This window comes from Phocoena sinus, chromosome 11 (assembly GCF_008692025.1).
Source record: "Phocoena sinus isolate mPhoSin1 chromosome 11, mPhoSin1.pri, whole genome shotgun sequence".
Lineage (NCBI taxonomy): Eukaryota > Metazoa > Chordata > Mammalia > Artiodactyla > Phocoenidae > Phocoena > Phocoena sinus.
The window spans coordinates 1,388,918-1,409,540 of record NC_045773.1 but is presented as its reverse complement, the minus strand read 5'-3'; the positions used below and the strand labels follow the sequence as shown (position 1 = coordinate 1,409,540).

At 50.6% G+C, this 20,623-nt stretch overlaps 1 protein-coding gene across 9 annotated transcripts in view; it reads right to left on the bottom strand.

The window, feature by feature from the left end:
* The window catches only part of EEFSEC (eukaryotic elongation factor, selenocysteine-tRNA specific), a 237,228-nt gene that overhangs the window by 201,779 nt on the left and 14,826 nt on the right, over positions 1-20,623 (bottom strand). The window contains exon 1 of one of the 9 annotated variants that reach the window (XM_032648734.1): positions 15,001-15,050. The exons of the other annotated variants lie outside the window; for them this stretch is intronic. The gene's annotated coding sequence lies outside the window, so the exon portion shown is untranslated. Of the gene's footprint in view, positions 1-15,000; positions 15,051-20,623 lie in introns of those variants that run through there. 9 annotated transcript variants of the gene reach the window in all.

The window sequence follows — 20,623 nt, the reverse complement described above, 5'->3', positions numbered from 1 at the left end:
GCCAGCCCACGTCCACTTTCACAGAGCCCTCTCAGCAAGCCCACCAGGGACTGATTCTGCCCCCAGTTCACAGATAAGGAGCCCAGGCTCCAGAGGTCACCAGGGCCAGGAAATCATGGCAAGGTTCTGAACACAGGTTTTCTCTAAGCCGAGCGTGTCTGCTTTCCCCAACACCACACGCTTCAAGAAGCTGTGTATTCATACAATGGAGCGCCTGCAGGCATGAAAACATGTGTTTAGAGAAAGGGACTAATGGTGTGGAGAAAACTGCCTAGGATATAACGTTAAATTTTTTAAAGCTGCAGAAAAACGTACAGAAAATTTATAATTTCAACCATGTAAACTAGACCATTATTTTCTTCCTTGTAACTTTGCCTATTATCCATATTTTCTAAAATAGGTCTGTATTAGTTTTATAATCAGAAAAAAAGACTTTGTATTTAAAAACTATATAAAGGGCCTCTGTGCTCTTGTATCACGGCACACATCCCACCCATGCGCACACCAACCCACTTCTGCTTTCCATAAAAATTCTACATATGCAGTAGAATCAGAAAGTACACATCGGCAAAGGAACATCTTGTGTTTGTGTCCATCGCTCTGTTAATCATAAAGGAACAATTTCATTTTGCTCAGAACTTTGTCTTTACAAACATTTGGGGTTATGCCTGTCAGAAGACAATTACTATAAATGAGTTGTTTCCTCTTTATTCTTCTCCTCAGGCGGAGACTCTCACACAAGGCAGCAGAGAGGCACAGACGTACATTCTGAGGCCTCCCTCCTAACGACAGTGGGGAGGGCTGCCCACGCTCCAGGCCCTCCCAGAAAGGCAGCAAGGACAACCCTCACCCAGGGCGGCCTGTTGCCCGAGTCCAGCCAGGCCAGAGCTGCCTCCTGAAGGCCTGGCGTCGGACACCTCCTGCAACAGTGTTGTACCTTTTCCGTGGGACATGGGCCAGAGTCACCCCCACCCACCCAGCTGCTCAAAGGGCTCTCTGGTCACTGTCTAGACGTGCCGTCCCAGACCTCAGAGCGAGTCCTCACAGCAAACCCCTTGGCTTTGCCCTCTGCCCAAACCCCAAGCTACCTTCTGGGGACACAGGGAAGGCTTAGCCATCTTCAAAAAATGAGACGCCTCCAGCACCTCCACCTGTGCCTGAGAGGTGCTTTTCTGCCCATCGTGGAGGTGAGGAGACCGACCGAGGCTCAGAGAGGGTCTCACAGCCAGGACCCGCCCACACCCCACCAGACAGGACAGGTCTGGCAGATGACAACAGCTCCAAGGTGGACTTTGGAATGTTCTTTTCCTGCCGGTCACCAAACACTGTGCTCAACAAGACACAGGCCTGGTTTTCTCTCATGAGACAAAAAGAATAACAAGTTCCCAAGAGCTTTTAAATTATTTCTTTAAAATTCGCCCTCTCCACTACCATGGAGTTAACCACTGGGGGCTAGCTTCCAGCACTGCATAGTGGACAGTCAGCTGTGTTCTGGTTATCTGAAAGGAGGAAAAATAATATTTTAAATGCTTTAATGGTTAAACCAATACAAGGAAGGCAGATTTTCTTCATGTTTCCTCAACAAAAGCCACAGAACAGCCTGGCCCCTCAACTTTATAATTAGTTTAGGTTAAAGGAAGAACCCCAAACTGCCAACAGACTTCACGCAAAGACGGTGTGAAGTACGCGTTACAGGGCATCTCCTCAGAAGGAGCAGAGGGGCGGCAACAGCTGACGCCTGGCCACCTCCCTGGACAGGAACGAGCTCTGAGGCCAGAGCTCTGGTTTGATTTTTATGTAACTGGGGGGAAGCGAGGACTATTAAACTAATAATGCTCGTTGCAGACATTTTGAGGAATCACATGGGGAAAGAAAAAAATACCTCCTTTATAAATGAAAACTAAGAGTGACCTTAGGGCTTCCCTGGTGGCGCAGTGGTTGAGAATCTGCCTGCCAATGCAGGGAACACGGGTTCGAGCCCTGGTCTGGGAAGATCCCATACGCCGCGGAGCAACTAAGCCCGTGAGCCACAACTACTGAGCCTGCGCGTCTGGAGCCTGTGCTCCCGAACGGGAGAGGCCGCGACAGTAAGAGGCCCACGCACCGCGATAAAGAGTGGCCCCCGCTCGCCACAACTGGAGAAGGCCCTCACACAGAAACGAAGACCCAACACAGCCAAAAATAAATAAATTAAAAAAAAAAAAGTGACCTTATATTCCCATCCCCTAAAGTCGGCTGTTAAACTGACATTTTTTTATTAATTAATTAATTTATTTATTCTTGGCTGTGTTGGGTCTTCGTTGCCGCACGTGGGCTTTCTCTAGTTGTGTCAAGCGGGGGCATGGGCTTCTCACTGGGGTGGCGTCTCTTGTTGCGGAGCACGGGCTCTAGGCGTGCGGGCTTCAGTAATTGCGGCACGCGAGCTTCAGTAGTTGTTGCTTGCGGGCTCTAGAGCTCAGGCTCAGTAGTTGTAGCGCACGGGCTCCGTTGCTGCGCAGCATGTGGACCAGGGATCTTCCCGGACCAGGGATCGAACCCGTGTCCCCTGCACTGGCAGGCAGATTCTTAACCGCTGCGCCAGGGAAGCCCCTAAATTGACATGTGATGTCTTTCTTTCTAGTGTTTTTCCTGTGCCTGCGGATTTCGTGCGTTACTGAACTAGGCTGAAATGGAATTCCTTGCCCTGCTTTTTCACTTAACATTATATTTAACGTGATTTTTCATGTTTTTAAATTTCTCCATAAGAATCATCTTCAAGAAGGGTGGCACAAAGCACCTTAATTTGTTCACCTGCTGCTGTAAGTGATGGATGCTGAGAACATCTCTGAGCAGAAAGCTCTGGCTCATCTTGATAATTTCCTAGAAGATGGATTATGAAATCACAAATAGAATTTATTTAAGGCTCTAGAGACACTTCCCACAATTAGTCCCCAGAAAGGCCGGACGAAGCCAAAACTTTCCAGTAACTGCCGCTGAACTGGCCGTCGTGCTCCCGCCAGCCCACGGTCCCTGCTGCCCCAAAGGTGTCTGAAGCGCAGGCACCCCCGAGATGCTGTTTCCATCCTGAAGAGAGCAAAGGCCACCAACCAGGACAGGTGCTGCGTGGGTGGGAGGGGCCGGGGAGGCACGCAGGGCGGCCCTGCGGGGCTCGGAGCAGCCGTCCACCCCGGGGGCAGCGGCTGCCCTCCCGCCCGGTGGACAGTGCCTGCCCCACCACCACTCCGCCCGTCCAGAGGAGAAACCTTCCTCCTTCAGAGAAACTGCTCTGGAGTTGGGCAAGCTCCATTCACATCCCAGCCCACCAGGGAGAGCTGTCGTGGGGTCGTACGAGGTAACCGTGCAAAGACTGGTGGCCGGGACAAGTCGAGGAAGTTAAAGCCTTTTAAAGTCATCATTACCACCCAGACAACCCGGTGAGTCATCCTCTAAGTCAGGCAGTAAAAGACCCAGGCTGGGGGCGGGGAGAGGGGTCCCCTCCTGCAGCACCAGCAGCTGTCACGACCCCAGGAACCCCCGAGTGTGGGGGGCCCGCCAGCACGGATGACTGGAGGCTGGCCTCCTCTGCTTCCTTTCGGGGGCTGCTCTCTCTGGAGGGGGCTCCGTGGCCACGGCACAGCACCTGGTGGGGGACCCGAACTGCAGCACCGTTCAGTGACTCGGGAGGACAGAGCGAGCGGCCTGGGGGGCATAGCAACTAACCACCCTGCGGGCTCCTTGCACACACCTGGACTCAGCTCAAACTCAAACCTAGACTCTGAGACCCATCTTGTTTCCTATAACGCCACGGAGCCCCTCACTTAAGACAAGCAAGCGCCCTGTGCCTTGGCGGGGGGCAGCCTCCAGAAGGAAGGAAAATGGCTGCGACACGTGATTACTGCCCCCTGACGATGGCGACCATCCCTCTCTTTCCTATCTACGGAGACTGGGGGTACTGGGAGCAGGAAAGGCGTCTCCACCTTGGTGCCCCCCCAGCAGAACAGGTGCTCAATAATATTGGGGAAAGGGTTATCAGTTAAATGACAAAAGGAGTCAAAAGACAGATTCAATAGGAGGGAGAAGAAAAAACCAAGCCAGAGAGAAAATCGGCCCACGGTGGAGCACTGTTTACACGTGTGAAGCTGGGGAAGATCCCCAAGTGTCTCGGGTTCCAGTCTAGGTGTCAGAGCAGGAGGCGGCCAGGGGGGAACGTGGTCCCGGACAACAGGACTCGGGCTCGGAACCCTGCTCGCACACTTGCCAGTGAGCCTGCCCGGCGCCGCGGGGCCCGAGCAGGGGGAGAGCAACGAGGTGGGGCGCCAGCAGCCGGGCGCCCCCAACGGTGGAATCATCACGACCTGCAGGGAAATGAAGGGTCTTCCCCATTCAACAGGTTGTCGGGCTGAGGCTCAGAGGTGGGGTAACAGCCCAAGGCCAACAGATGATGCTGGAGCAGCCAGAAGCCCACCCCAGACGCTCCTTAAAGGAAAATTCATCTCATTTTACCCAACAATTCTACTCTTAGCTAGATCCCCGAAGTAACTGAATGCAGAGAGTCAAACAGACTTGTGCGCCATGTCCACAGCGGCACCATTCACAACAGGCAAAGGTGGGGCCAGCCCAAGTGTCCCTCAACGGGAGATGGAGCAACAAAACACGGTGTACACGTACAGGGAAGGCTATTCAGCCTTAAAAGGGAAGGAAACGCTCACGACTGCTACAACATGGAGAAGCCTTGAAAACCTTATGCCCAGTGAAATAAGCCAGACACAAAAGGACAAGTATTGTACGATTCCACTCGCAGGAAGTACCTAGAAGTACCATGGAGACAGAGGCAGGATGGTGGCTGCCGGGGCTGGTGGCGGGGTTAGGGAGTTAGTGCTTCACGGGGACAGAGTTTCAGTTTGAGGTGATGGAAAGTTTTGGAAATAGAGGTGATGGTGGTACAACATGGTGGCTCAATTTACTGCTATTTAATTACACACGAAAATGGTCATAATGGTAAATTTTATGTCATGTATGTATGCTATGTATATTTTACCCCAATAAAAAAATCAATGGGAAAGTTTGTATGGCTGCCACAAATGGAAAACAGTGACAAGCCACAAGGGGAAGGCGACCATTAAAAACAAATGAAATGCTGCTGCTCTGCCTGGGCCTTCTGCGAACTAGCTGCCTGCCCTGGGCACACAGCGCAGTGGGCAGTGTCCAGAGCCAGCACCTCGGCCCCTCGGCCCCTCGCCCTTGGGTGGTCAGGGTGCGCGAGCACTGGGAAGGGAAGGGCTGGGCCAGCAGGAGGTGCAGGTCACCTGACACCATTCCCGTGCACTGGCGTGGGTGACCCACCTCGGGGGGCACTGCTCCCCTCCACTGCCGCCCGGCTCCCCACAGACCCACGGGCGCGGGAGGCCATCCTGGAGGCTGAAGCCATCCTCCCCCCACGACAGCCCCTCCTCCAACCCCAGCTGAGGAGGGCCCAGGACACAGGTGGGCGAGGCTAGAGAGGGGCAAGGTGCCTGGGCACGGAGGAGCTGGGAGCCCGGTACCAACAACCTCTGCCAACAAGGCAGCCGGAGCAGAGAGGGGCTGCTGGCAACCTACCCTGCTCTACAGTCAAAACGTACAAGGATGTTTGGAAACAGTCAATTAGACGTGATTCTGTGGAATAGTAAGACCAAAGGTCGGGGTGGAACGCATTAGCTATGCATTCCAAATACCTGATCCCAGGGCCTGGTCTGCAAGGCAGATACTCTCCCCATCCAGTACAAAGGGTCAACAACAGCAAGGCTGCCAAACTTCTGCCTGGGGGCCACATGGCAGCTCGCCAGGAACCCAAGAGCTGCACCTGATTGGCATAAGGCAAAGTCAAATGGAGCCCCTTTCATCTAGCCCACAAGAGAAGGGGCCCTGAGGCTGCCTGCAGGCCTCACCCCCCCACGCCCACACCTCACAGCACTCTGCTCCGAGCACCCTCGCTCCTCCCCTCCCCCTGGCTAAGCGGGAGCTAGTCGCCCAGTGCGGCCAGCGCCCAGCGCCCGCCCCCCAACCTGGGTTCCCTTCTCCCTCCTTCTCATCCCTGCCACCTCCCTGACCCAGGGCCCTGCGTGCCGGCCTCTCCCTCCACCCCGCGGTCACGGGTGAGCTCTGTAACCCACTGATCTTCACGTCCCGGCTAACAACCCCACTAGGGGCCTGCAGCCCCCAGAACACAGTCTACATGCCTTGGCCCAAGATGCAAAGCCCTCCGTGACCTGCTTCCCACCTGCTTTAGCTGCTGCTCACACCTGTGACCTGATCACACAGTCGCTGAGGGGCCCAAACCCACCCAACCCTTAGTGCTCCTGAGCCCCTGCACAGACAGTGCCCTTCCTGGAACTCCCAATCTCTCATTTGCCACCAGGCAGACTCCAGCTCATCCATCAGGACTCCACATAAGGTCACCTCCTCTGGGGAGCCTTCCTTCACTCTCCTGCCTCTCAACCCCTATGGCGCTTCTCTTGGTCCCTGACTATTGTACATGTATCTCGTATTCGCCACATTTGCTTACACGTCCACCCCCTATCCTCCAACACAATGAACAGCGGGTCCCTTTATCTTCCAGGGCACTTCTCAGGGTCTCAGCCTTCAGAATGCCCTGCTCCCGGCAGGTGTGAAACGCATATTTGTTAAAAAAAAAAAAAATGACATCCACCCTTCACCACGCAGGCCCATTCACTAAGGTACTGATGAAGAATTTTTCCTCACAAGCAACAGAAACTAACTTCAAACAAAAAGGAGGATTTACAAGAAGTATCCTGGGTACCTCACAGCAGCTCTGGGGACCTCGGTAGCTTTCCCTCTCTACTATTTGCATCCAATGCCGATTCCAGGACTCACGGGTCTCTGCCTCTTCCCCTGAGACTCAAGTCCCTAGAGGAGAACATCTGTTTAGGTATCTCTCCCTGGACCAGTTAAGTATGGATGGGGTTGGGGGTGGCCAGGGTCACAAAGCTCAGACACGGTCCCTGGGCACCCACACCTGCAGAGCAGAGTGTTTGGAGATGGGGGACTCGTGGGCTGTCAACCTTCCAGCTGGTGCCTACAACAACTCCCATTTATGTTCAAGCCTGCATTCTGAAAGTAACGGCATTATCACACTGGCCCAGCGGCAGTGTGGACGCCCTGCTGGCGGGTTGTAGAGTGCGCCATGGAGATCACCTAGTGAGACAGACAAGAGAGGGAAGTGTAATGGTGTCTGCGGAGCTGAAAAAACAGTACCCTCCCCAAGGGTCAACAGCAAGCTAATATTATTATCTAGTCCCTAAAACTCTGGGGGTGAATGTGTTTCAGAATTCAGAACTTTTAAAAAAGTAATTTAGAATAAGGACATATAGATCAATGGAATAGAACTGAGCTGCAGGAACAGACTCTCACATTTCCACTCAACTGATTTTTTTTTTTTGCGGTACGTGAGCCCCTCACTGTTGTGGCCTCTCCCGTTGCGGAGCACAGGCTCCGGACGCGCAGGCTCAGCGGCCACAGCTCACGGGCCCAGCCGCTCCGCGGCATGTGGGATCTTCCCGGACCGGGGAACGAACCCGTGTCCCCTGCATCGGCAGGCAGACTCTCAACCACTGCACCACCAGGGAAGCCCCACTCAAATGATTTTGACAAGAGTGCCAACACAATTCTTTGGGGGAAACAACAGTCTTTCCAACAAATGTTACTGGAACAACTGGATATCCGCAATGCAAAAGGATGAATCTGGACCCCTACTTCATACCATATACAAAAATAACTCCAATAGATGAAAGACCTAAATATAAGAGCTAAAACTGTAAAACTCTTAGATGAAAACATAGGCATACTTCTTCATAACCTTGGATTAGGCAAGGGTTTCTTAGCATAAGCAACAAAAGAAAAATAAGTTGGACTGCATCAAAATTAAAAACTTTCACACAGCATTGTAAATCAACTATACTCCAGTAAAAATTTTTTTTAAAAATTTAAAACTTTCGTGTTTCAAAGAACACCATCAAGGGCTTCCCTGGTGGCGCAGTGGTTGAGAGTCCGCCTGCCGATGCAGGGGACACGGGTTCGTGCCCCGGTCTGGGAAGATCCCACATGCCGCAGAGCGGCTGGGCCCGTGAGCCGTGGCCGCTGAGCCTGCGTGTCCAGAGCCTGTGCTCCGCAACGGGAGAGGCCACAACAGTGAGGGGCCCGCGTACCGCAAAAACAAAAACAAAAACAAGAACAAAGAACACCATCAAGAAAGTGAAAAGACAATATAATGGGAGAAAATATTTGCAAATCATATACGTGATAAGGGATTATCTAGAATATAGTAAAAGTTCTTATAACTCAACAATAAAAAGATCAATAACCCAATTTTAAAATGAGCAAAGAGCTGAACAGACATTTCTCCAAAGAAGGTACATTAATGGCCACGTGAAAGGATGCCCCACATCACCAGCCACCAGGGAAACACAAATCAAAACTGCAATGAGATATCACATCACACACACCAGAACAGATACAATCAAAAAGACAGACAACAACAAGTGCTGGCAAGGCAGTGAAGACATCAGACCCTCCTACACCGCTGGTGGGAAGCAAAGCAGTGCAGCTGCTGTGGAAAACAGTCTGGCAGTTCCTCAAAAAGCAGACACAGAGTTACCCTCTGACCCACCGATTCCACTCCTAGGTATAAACCTAAGAGAAAGAAAACATCCGTCCACACTGAGACTTGAACACAAGCGTCCACGGCAGGATTATTCATAAGAGTCAAAAAGTGAAAACAACCCAAATGTCCTTCAACTGATTAATAAACAAAGTGTGACCGATCCATACTACGGAATACTATTTGGCCACAAAAAGGAATGAAGTAAGACTCCCGTGGAAGGTGGACAACCCTTAAAAACGTGATGCTCAGTGACACAAGCCAGACACAAGAGGCCACGTATTATCTATGACTCCACTCATACAGAATGTCCAGAATAGGCACATCTATGGACACAGAAGGTATGTTAGTGGTTGCCTAGGGCGAAGGGGAGGGGGAGAGGCGGGGTGACTGCTCTTGGGGACGGGGTCTCTTTCTGGGGTGATGAAATACTCTAAAATTGACTGTGCTGGTGGTTAGACAATTCTGTGAATACTAAAAGCCGTTAAATGGATACTTTAAATGGCTGAGTTGTATGGTACATGAATTGTATCTCAATAAAGCTGTTATAAAAACAGGTTGGGTTTTTTTTTTTTTTAATTGCTTTTTTTTTTTTTTTTTTGCGGTACGCGGGCCTCTCACTGCTGTGGCCTCTCGCGCCGCGAAGCACAGGCTCCGGATGCGCAGGCCCAGCAGCCGTGGCCCATGGGCCCAGCCGCTCTGCGGCATGTGGGATCCTCCCGGACCGGGACACGATCCCGCGTCCCCTGCATTGGCAGGTGGACTCCCAACCACCGTGCCACCAGGGAAGCCCATAAAAACAGTTTTTAAAAAATATATACTTACTGTACAAAGGAATGTTCTATTATAAATTAAGGTCATAGAAAGATGTCCACATTGTATCATTAAGCAAAAAGAAGTTACACGTGAAGTACTTCAATTATGAAATTATGAATAAATTTTAAAATATTACCCCTAAAAAGGGAATTCTATACATATAAAAATATACCACATATTATGTAATGCATTAGCAGGAATGGGGCATTCCCTGTAAGTATTCACACTAAATGGGAAAACTGAAAAGTTTATAAATAAAAGTTTATAAAAAGTTATAAATAGCCTCAGTTAGTTCAGATCAGGCTTACATCCAAACTCCCAAAAAAACACTTTCAATTTCTAGAGGTTTTGGAATTTTGGAATTATGGATCAGATACGGGAGACCTGTATTTCTTACCACGTCCAGGTAAGGTACAAAATACAGCCATTGCTGCTCACCCATGCCAAAGAGTTCACAATGCAACCAAGAATCTCACAGAGAGAGTGAGGCAGAGCAGACCGCCAACTTCCCAGTGTCCCCAAGAAATGTTGCTAACTTTAGAAATATGCAATGAGTTCAGTACAACTAACTCTGTAAGAGATAAGGAAAATAAATAGCTCATTCTAAACAGAATCCAACACTATGTCGTCACTAACAATAATATTAACAAAGATCAAGTAATAATACAGAAAAGATAACATTTTAAGTCAGAGCAAAATACCAAACTACAAAGATGGTTGTAAATAAATACACTGGCAAGTACAGGTGTGTGTTTATGTACTTAACCTATGCTTTAGAAACCTGGAAGAATATACAGACAATGGAATATTATTCAAGCCTTAAAAAGGAAGGAAGTCCTGATACACACTGCAACCTGGATGAACCCTGAGGACACTGTGCTCAGTGAAACGAGCCTGTCACAAAGGATAAACACTGTAGGGCTCTACTATGTGAGGTCCCTCGAGGAGTCAGAGTCACAGAGACACGCAGCACAGAGAGCGCGTCTGCGGAGCGGCAAGGCTGCCCCCCTGTCCCAGCACTCCGGCCCGTCACTGCCAGGGGAACAAAGAACCGAAAGCAACTTCGTGTTGAGCTGCTCCGTGGGCATCCGCAGAACTTCAGATTTCTCTCCAGTAGTCTTACGAATTGGCCAGATAAGAAGAAAGAGGAGCCAACACATTAACGCAGGACCTCCTGCCTGCCAGGCACCACGAGAGGATGAAGCGCTGCCACGCCGTTTCACAGACGTGGAAACAGGTGCAGGCAGATGGCTCATCCCGTTCCAGGCCACATTCCTTAGAAGCAAAACTCCAAGAGCTTTCCTCAGGAAGAGATGACCCTCTCTGGCATGAACGTGCAAGAAAAGAGCTTCAGCTTCACCAGAAGCAGAGTTCACTGAGTGGCGCATCATTCAGTGTGCAGTGTGTACAGTCCACTCTGGCCACATCCACAGGAGGCCAGCACAGCCTAGTGGTCAAGACTGTGGGCTCTGGAGGGACAAGGTGGCATCAGAAGTCTACTCCACCACTGTTAGATGACGGCCCTCAACAGGGGACCTCACTTAAGTCACTTAGCAGGACAGTCCCCGGTGGGGGGTGGGGGGGGGGCGGGGGGGTGGTTTATCAGGATTAGATGAGATAACACAGGTCAGAGGATTTACGACAGTGTCAGACACAAGCTCAGTAAAGCTAACCGGCTACTGAAGGTGCGAGCTGGATCATTTATCCTATTTTCTCACAGCAACTCTCACCGGCAGGTACTAGGAGCACCACTGTTCCCTACAATAAATCTGAAGCTCAGAAAGGTTAAGTAGTAGCCTAAGGTCACTCAGCTAGTAATACAACAGTAGAAGCAGAATTCAAGCCTGGGTCGGTGGGATTGCAAAGAAGGTCGAGATTACAGAGCACACACAGAGGGTGGATGGAAAGAAAGGCCTCTTGCTCCTCCTTCTCTCGGGCAAGGCCATCGACCCGAGACACCGCCCCTGCGAGGCGGGCTGGGACAGGCCAGGAGCCAGAGCAGAAGCAGGCAGCAGGCTTCTGCTGGCCTCTGTGGGCAAGGACAGCACTAACCCAGGAGAGGAGAGTGGGCAGGGGCATCTGCACAGGCCTGGAGGGACGTCACCAGGCAGGGCTGTCTCGGGATCCACCCTTTAACCTGTGTGCACAAACGCAGCAGAGGAAACCACCAAGTCCACGCGGTACGGTGTGAAACAGCAGTGGTGTCCCCAGGGCAGCTCCCAGACACAACCGGCAATGAAGCGCCGGCTGGGGGACTGGAGGACGACAGACTGCCACTGTGCGTCTTCCAGTCCCGGGTGCGCTTCCAACCACGAGCGTGTGGCATCTAAAGGAAAACAGAATACTTTTAATAAAAATTCTGTATCAGTCACTTTCCCGCTATATAGTTTGGGGTACCCTCTGAGTTACCTTTTCTTCACTTATTAAAAAAGGAAAACAGGGGCTTCCCTGGTGGCGCAGTGGTTGGGAGTCCGCCTGCCGATGCAGGGGACGCGGGTTCGTGCCCCGGTCTGGGAGGATCCCACGTGCCGCGGAGCGGCTGGGCCCATGAGCCATGGCCGCTGAGCCTGCGCGTCCGGAGCCTGTCCTCCGCAACGGGAGAGGCCACGACGGTGAGAGGCCCGCGTAACGCATAAAAAAAAAAAAAAAAAAAAAAAAAAAAAAAAAAAAAAAAGGAAAACACAAAACAAACTTTCCTCCCAGAAACTGTGGAGGGTTAGAGGAGACAATGCAGAGTGACAGGGACCCAAGCCTGCAGGTCTGTGACCCTCAGCTGCCGTCCACAGACTTACTCCGGGGGCTTTCTCCCACGGAGGAAAGCCAACAACCCACAAAGGGGCCACATCTCAGTCCAAAGGTAAGGAAACCCAGCCTGCGGGTGAGGCGGAGCCCGCCCACCCCAGCCGCCGCCCGCCCGAGGAGCCCACTCCTCCAGCAAGGGAGACCTTTCCGAGGAGAGACGCTTCCAACCCTTATCACAATCTCGCTGGCCACTGCCAAGTTCCAGTTCCATTTTACACCAAGTCTCCTTTTTTTGTTTTGTTCCGTGTTTGTTTGTTTTTTTCTTTTCCTAAATCTGAAATTAGGATGGAGGCTGGCAGGAGGATCCCTTGAGAACTAAGGACTGTGGCTGAAAACACAAAAAAAGTGCTCAGAAAGCCCACCCGTTTGCCAAGTGCATGTGATCTGCTCGGAAGAATGTCGGCTGGGCCATGAGTCTTGGTGGAGGACAGCGAACAAGCAGACAAACTCAGAATGCTCTCCACACACAGAAAGGACTTGGGAATGGGAACAATGACAGTCATTCTCCCAAGCATTTTATCCTTCATCTGCAGTAGAAAAGGGGCTGCACTGGATGGAAAAGGCCCCATAGGAAACCCTGGAGGCCCTCTGCCAGGGAACCGGGCCACACACCCACTCTCGCCCAGGCTGCGTCCCCGTGTCACGTGCCCAGAGGACGTGGTCTGTCGGCCACGTGTTCCAGGGCCATGTCCTGAAGTGCCCCCATACAGCCAGGGCCGTAAGCTTTTCAGGGGCGCTCAGGCCCTGGCAAAAGGAAGAATGACCTTCTTCCAAGTCACTGAGGCCTCCCAAGTCCTGAGAGGCAGGCGGTTCAAATCAAAGCTTCCGGAAGGAAAGGGTCTCCATAGAAAATACAGAAATAAAGGCCCTCACCACTCCATGAGCCATCATTTTCTTATTTTTCATTTTTAAGGCAAATGTGATTTTCAAAGACTAAAGCTTCCGGCTGTACCAAGCGTCCCTGCCCGCAGGAGTAAAGGAAATCCTTTTCAGTTTTGTCTGTTCACGCACTCAATCTGACGGGACAAAACAACTTCATGTGCTTGGATCACTTCAGTGAATGTTTTTTTTCAACAAAGAAAATTAAGTTTTCTCCCAAACTATATGAGCCAAAAAAAGAACATGAGGAAAGGACTCAGGGTCTCCTCTGTGTTAAGCACAGTGTGGATGAAAGATCAGCCTTCTTCTTCCTTAACGCAGTTATTCCATCTTGTGTGCTTTAGCGGTTGAAATCTGGCGATTTGAGGTGGTCACTCTCAAACAGGAACCTCAAAGAATGGGTTTTATCTACCTCCTAAAAAGGATGGATCTTGGGGAAAGAAATGTTTTGTGGGTTTTTTTTGCCCTGATAAGACAGTAATCTCCTACCTTGCTGACTCAAATGTACTTGCATATTAATTGCTTCAGACCCCCCAAATCCCTGCTGAACTGGCTAAACTGTGGGCCAAATTCAATAATCCAGCAAGCTCCCATTCAATGCCTCACCAAGATAACTCTGCATGTTTAATTTAAAAGTACCGATCGCTCTCAAATGAAGTGCTAACGCCAGCCAGCCCTGCTGCCACAGCCCAAGGCTCTGACGGACACACCGTGAGTTGGAGAGTCCAGTCTGAGCGCTTTGGATGACGAGGTGAACTGCCTGCATCTCTTCCGAACGGTATCTGTTCGCCCAAATCAGCCCTTTAAAACACGCCCCTCTTGGTTAATTTCCCTGATACAGAGGCGGTGAGATCCAGCCTCAGATAGTCAAATAGTATCTGCGCCCATTGTATCTGATTAGCAAGAAGTACTCAACCCTCCAGCCAATGTGAATGCCTAGCTACTCAGCTGAACTGACCTAAGGCACTTTTTCCTTTCTCTTCTGCAACTGTGCTCCATGTTTGACCCCTCAAATTTATTTTAAGTAGTTTTGCAAACAGCTTCCTCTCCCCCTTCCTCCCCCGCGCTGCCAGCATCTCACGTTTCTCGTGCACAGAACATGTTTTGTCCACCCTGGGAAGTGGCACTTAGGGAAATGGAGGAATCGCCTCAGTGGAATCGGAATCAGAAATAGGTCCCACTCATTCAAGAGATTAAAACAGTATCAAGGGCTAATTTTCCTTTTACTAGAACAAGTCGGCATGAAAGCTGGGATTCCCAAGTGCTGGAATTCACGGCAACCTTTCTAGGCTGTGAAAACAGGTCTTACTCCCGGCCTCTCAGTGAAAACACCCTAAAATACATTCAAACTCCTGGCGTGGCTTCACGTGCACTGAATCAAAACGCATGACTGCACCTTTTCACACTGAAATCCAGACCTGTTCAATAATAGTGACAACGATACTTTTTACAGTAAAATAACAATTACAGTAATAACAACAGGGATCTGGAGATTTAACAGAACAGGGCAGAGCCATCAGTGAGAAGTGGTTTTTTGATCCGTGGTAAAGTAAAAAGGTCCTGACAGCCGGCACAGGAAAGGAACAGGAGGTCAGACTAACTCAGTTTGGGTTCTGGGCTTCTGGAATCACAAATGTTCCGTGGTAAAGATTCAATATGGACTCTGGAAGGTCACACAGTAAGCGAGCTTAACGGGAAAAAACAATATGCCACTTTGAACTTGGATTCTGTGTACTGCTTCTGCCAATTTGTCGGCCCCCAAATGCACCTACCTCTAGAGAGTTTCACTTAGAAATATCACTATTAAACTAAGTTTGAGTCTGAACACAACAGAAGTAAACTTCGGTTCTGGCTTAGAAAATATTCACCCGTCAGTTGGTCTGGAAGCTGCTGATTTCCCGGGAAGAATGATCTTCGTTAGCCGAATTTCTAGCGCTTCTCCTCGGCCCCCAAAATATAAGTCACTTACTGAAACCACTTCCAGTTTCACTTCATATGCTGACAAGTATCATGGGGAAAAAGTATTTAAATGCTTCACTTGTAGGAAAATAAGATGGTTTCCACACTTCAAATTTGCCCAAGAGACTCTCTTTTAAAACAACTAGAAAGTCTAGTCCCTCAATAACAAAGCCTCTGGTGCACGAGTTTCACTACGTCCCTGGTGACCCCGACTCTGCGTTCTTTGCTGTACTTGCACTGACTACAACATGCTGTTTTGCCGTGAGTTTTCCACACATGCACCGACCCATCCCGAACCTGAAATCCGCCCAAGTGCCATGTGTCTGTATCAACAGCATCTTTGGAGACCCGAACACCGACTGTTTACACAAAGCACGTCTACACATTGTTCATGGTGTGACGCCTCCAAACAAGCCCTAAAGGTGCCACGTGCCACCTCCTGTCTGGAGTCCCCATTCACCTCCTCGCAAATCAACTTTCCTGTTTATAAAAACAAACTGGATCCTGCTTCTCGAAGACACATTTGACAAAAATGAGTATCTCTATATTGTAAGAAACCCCCTTGGTTTAAGCCATCTGCATGCGCCACAGCAAAATGAAAGCATGCAGGAGGGTCCCTAGAGTTTGCTGTAATGAGACTGGCTGGACGTGGACCTCTTTACCATCTCTAAACAGAGGTGTTTTCTGCTTGGCTAGAGAGGCAAAGCTTCCAAAAATTTCAGTCATGCAAATCTGGGGGAAACTAAAAATCAGCAAGACCTTTTAAAAACTCCCGTAAAGGGCTAATGTTTTATTGTTAGTTTAGAAACTTTAACATACATCATTATTATGTATTATATTTGCTATATTTGGAAATATGCATGTCCCCCAAATAAACAGTAAATTCAGGGGGAAGAATTGTTTCCCCAATTTAAAGATGGGCACCCCTATCCAGTCTTCAGAAAAACTAACATTTTCTGAATTTTTCCCCGGGTCTATACACAGGCCAAGTTCAGGCTTCAAAAATATTAAGCTATGAAGGGCCCTCTTCTGTCCTGGTATTAAAATAAGGAGTTAACAAAAAAGAGCTTTCCAAAGCTTAGTCATGTAAACTCACCTATAAACCTCCCACGACACTGAATCGACGGTCCAGGACGTTCGTTTATATGACAGAAGGAACTAGAGCGTTTCAGGGAAGCCCACGTTTACAACTGCAACATCGTGTCCCAGCAGAGACTGGGGGCCTTGTTGTCAGGAGGAAAGTAACGGTCACAACAGTTACACCAGTTTATTAAAAGCTCATCATGCACCAGATATATTTCTTCTAATCCTTAAGACGATTCTTTCCTATTTTGCAGACCGGGAAGTCCAGGCACCGGGAAGTTAGGGAGTCTACCCAAGAACATACAGCTAACAGATGCGAAGCCAGACTCAAATTCAGCTTCTCAGACTCTAAACTTCAAGGTTTTTAAGTTGTGCCATGTTTGCATTTATGCTGTTCTGTGGGTGCGTCTTTGCCCTGTGATACGGATGCATAAATCACTTCAAGAAAAGCTCTGAAGTATGTGCATCACATACTTTGGGCTCGCTTGCATTCAGCAGTGACTGGGCACCTCTCCGCTTCCAAACACAAAATAAGCCAAGGCATCCTGCAGCCCGACCTCTCCTGGTAGACAAAACACGCTGCTTTCTAACAAACGTCCACTTCTCTCCTCTGGTTTCCATCCCGTCTTTCCCCACTGTGGGCCTTCCTCCTTCCAACTCCAAATGCCTCACAAGTTTTACAGCCAAATCAACGTAATTAAGCACTTGTACTTCAATTGTGTCAATTCAGTCTCTCCCCAATGACATTACCACCAATTTAAAAGCAGAGACAAAAATCATACATTCACGTGGTAGCGGTCACCATCCATCTGGCCTTCCTTCCCCACCAAACACAAGAGAGACTTCTGACAAACGACTTATTCATTTATTTAATTTTTTAAAAATAAATAAATAAATTTATTTATTTATTTTTGGCTGCGTTGGGTCTTCGTTGCTGCACGAGGGCTTTCTCTAGTTGCAGCGAGCGGGGGCTACTCTTTGTTGCGGTGCGCGGGCTTCTCACTGCAGTAGCTTCTCTTTGTTGCGGAGCACAGGCTCTAGGCACGCGGGTTTCAGTAGTTGTGGCACGTGGGCTCAGTAGTTACGGCTCATGGCCTTAGCTGCTCCGTGGTATGTGGGATCCTCCCGGACCAGGGCCCGAACCCGTGTCCCCTGCATTGGCAGGCGGATTCTCAACCACTGCGCCACCAGCGAAGTCCCGAACGATTTATTTTTATATGAACAGTCTCTTAAAGATTAAAGAGTCAAATCATACGATCACGATCGCAACAGTTAACACCATTTACTGAGAACTTTGTAGGCTGCAGGCACTGAGGCAAGCACTATCCACAGCTTACCTCATGGATTCTCACAAGAACCCACCAGCTGGTGATTCTCCCCAGGTTGACAACAAGAAAACTGACGTTCCAAGCAGCTCACCGTACCCAGCTGGGGTTCAAACTTGGGCCAGTACGCGAGCCCGGCTCTTTCCACTACTCCCTATACGGAAGCACAGCTATGGCGTCACACACCGCTGTCAAGGAGAGAAGGACGCCTGCAGACCCAGGCCCTGGCGGGGAAGACGCACCACACGGGGCCCAACCAAGGCGCTCGCGACCCAAGCCGCCTCAGGTCTGAAAGAGAAGCCAGGCAAGCTTCTCTGCACTGAGCTTCCCCAAAGCAGGGCCCTTGTCTTTCCCGTTTGGCCTTTGCTAAGCCTGCCCTGTGCTGCGCTGGCAGAGCCCAAACTGCTGGTCCATACTGAATGGTGAGGTGGTGCTGGGTTTTATCAGCCCTCCCAGACAACTTCCCCCAGCGCCTGCCAGCCTCCATAGGCCGGAGACCCCAGGCCCGCTTGACCCAGCGGTCAGCTCGGAGTTTCCATCCACGTCCATTTCCCTCCAACTCTGGCTCAGGCCGAGCTCGGCCTGTCACCATCCCACCGCCTTGGCTGGACGACAAAGGGACAGCACAGCACACTCCCCAGAACCGGGAGCCACAGCCCCTCTTTACCACCTCCTCACAAGACCCAAAACTAGCCACGGGGCCAGGCCCTGGCCCCTCCCTTCGAACGAAACAGGAAACGCTGACCAGGAGCCCAGAGACCACAAAAGAGGAAACAGTCCCAGCCTTACAGCATCTCCACAGCACGAGACTTAATCCCAGGCCAGAACCTGAGCCCGACTTGGAGAAAAGGGGGGTTTTGTTGCAGAACAAGTAGGAAGGGGGGAGGTGGAGGAGGGGGAAAAGAAAAAGAGGAAGAGAAAGAAAGAAGGCCGATGATGCCATTAGACAGGAGGGAGGCCACCTTTGTCTCGCATCCTGTGGACCAGCCAAGGAAAACAATGAATCTATTTTTTTCCCTCCCCTTCTTTGCCTTAAAAAATTCAAGAATTTCATTCCCTTCTTTGAAACATAGCTCTCGCATAATTTCAGTGCTTACTCCTGCTGTCTGCAACGCTGAGGGAAGGGGGCGTTCGCCCCTCCCGAGCCCTCAGGAGCGGGACATCCTGTGCACACCCTCAGTGCTGGTCTGCGGGCACCCGGGCCGCCGCTGACCACATCACCGCTACCACTGCGGATCCCAACGGCAAACCCCGTAGAAAAGGTATTACTCCTCTTTTAAACAGGTGAGGAAACTGAGGTTCAGAAAGGCAAAGCATCTGCAGTCAGGCCATAAGCTACTGGAAGAGCCGAAACTCCCACCTCAGTCTCTCCAAGCCCAGAGCCGGGGCCCACTGCCTGCAGCCTCTTGACTCTGAGGGAAGTCCCGCAGGGCAAAGTCGAAACCAGCTCTAGACGTCCCAAAGGCACCATTAACCAGACATGACAAGCAAAGTACTGAAGTTTACAGTGTTTGCAAACTTAAAAGGTTGACTGGCTCCAAAATACAAACATAAAACTGCAAAAACTGGAATTGTTCAAAGCTGAATTGAATGTCTACTAAGATATAAGAGAAGGCCGCCTAGTATACTTGGGATGCAACGTGGAGGTAAGAGTCATGAACGTATTTTTAGGGGGGACGTCAGCACGCTCTGCTCCCGTGTGTCTGCCTTCTAGGCCGTGGGGTGGCCTCAGGCCCACGTGGTCTCAGAGCAGCCCTTCCCCCCCAGGGCACCCACACCAGGCACGCTGGGCAGTCCCCAGGAAAGAGAGGGGAGGGCCTCGCAGAGCAGAGGCCAGAGCGGGCATTTCCTACAGGCGTCGGGAATGGCTTTCCCAACCTCCTCTGAGTCCCCGGGGCCACACAACCCCTCACCCACCTGAGAGGCGGCAGGTGGGCGCCCGGGGAAGGCCCTGTGCCCCCTGCACACGTGGGCACACACCTCCCCGCGCCTCTGCGTCTGGGGCCGCGCTTCAGCAGCATACCCTCCCTCTCCAGCCCTTCCCCAGTATTGGTAAATATTGATAATTGCCTCCAAAGGCAGAAGCGAAGCAGCAGTTTGTGTTTTGAAATGCGGATCATAATTCAAATTGGAGGCTGACACTAATCATTTGATGTTCACTTGAAAAGACCAGATAGGCTGTACGGGAACATTTCAGTAAGGGGACCGATAAGGAGAGGGAAATAAAAATTATTGGTATTTACTCAGCCTGCAATGCTTGTGGAAGGAACTCTTTTAAAAGGGAGCACTTCAGAATGGTTATTCAATCTGAATTTTACAGATAGCACAGGAAATATTTTCTCACAGAATGCTCCCTATCTGCACCATCGTATCTCTCCGGTGTGCCGTTCGCGTCTCTCATTGCAGGAATTCTCACTCAATCTTGCTCCATTATGAGCTGACGGTGACCCAGAGTATACAAGGCATTCAAGAATCTGCCTGGAAATTACTACCAAGGAACATCTGTCCCGTACCCCGCTTGCCAACCCTGCCTCGGGGAGTGAAGATGGAAAACAACTCAGAATCCACACGCAGAAACAACTTTTCATTCCCCTTACAAACCAGGCTCCTTTGGAAATTGAGGGTTCTGGCATTTTTCAGAAATTACGTTCCTGGAAAAACATGGCACGAGCGTCTTTTGAAAGCCTCAGCGCAGGCTTCCTTTCCTACGCAGACCCTTCTAATAAAAGCCAGGACAGGGGCTTCACAGGGAAGCAGACGAGAAGGCCACCCATGGCTCTCCGCACTGGTAGTGTTAAACTCAAATTCTGTACTAGACGCCACTGTTCAATTAATGACGGCGAGGGTGTCACACGTGCTAACATACCCACCGCGCACGCGGCGTCTATCTTGTAGATGCACTAACCTTGGAAGATTTGCGTTGCGACTAGGAAAGGTTAGAAGACGTGTGGTCTCACACAGGCTGAGTCTGGGATCCCAGCTTTCCCCCTGGACGGCCGTTGGCCGCCGTCGTCAGAGGGCAGAGGACCGGGCGGCAGCGTGGCATCCCCGCCCAGACCCCACCCCCGCCGCACGTGCTCAGAGGGGCCGAGCGGCACATCACCGAACAGCCGTCCGCATCCGC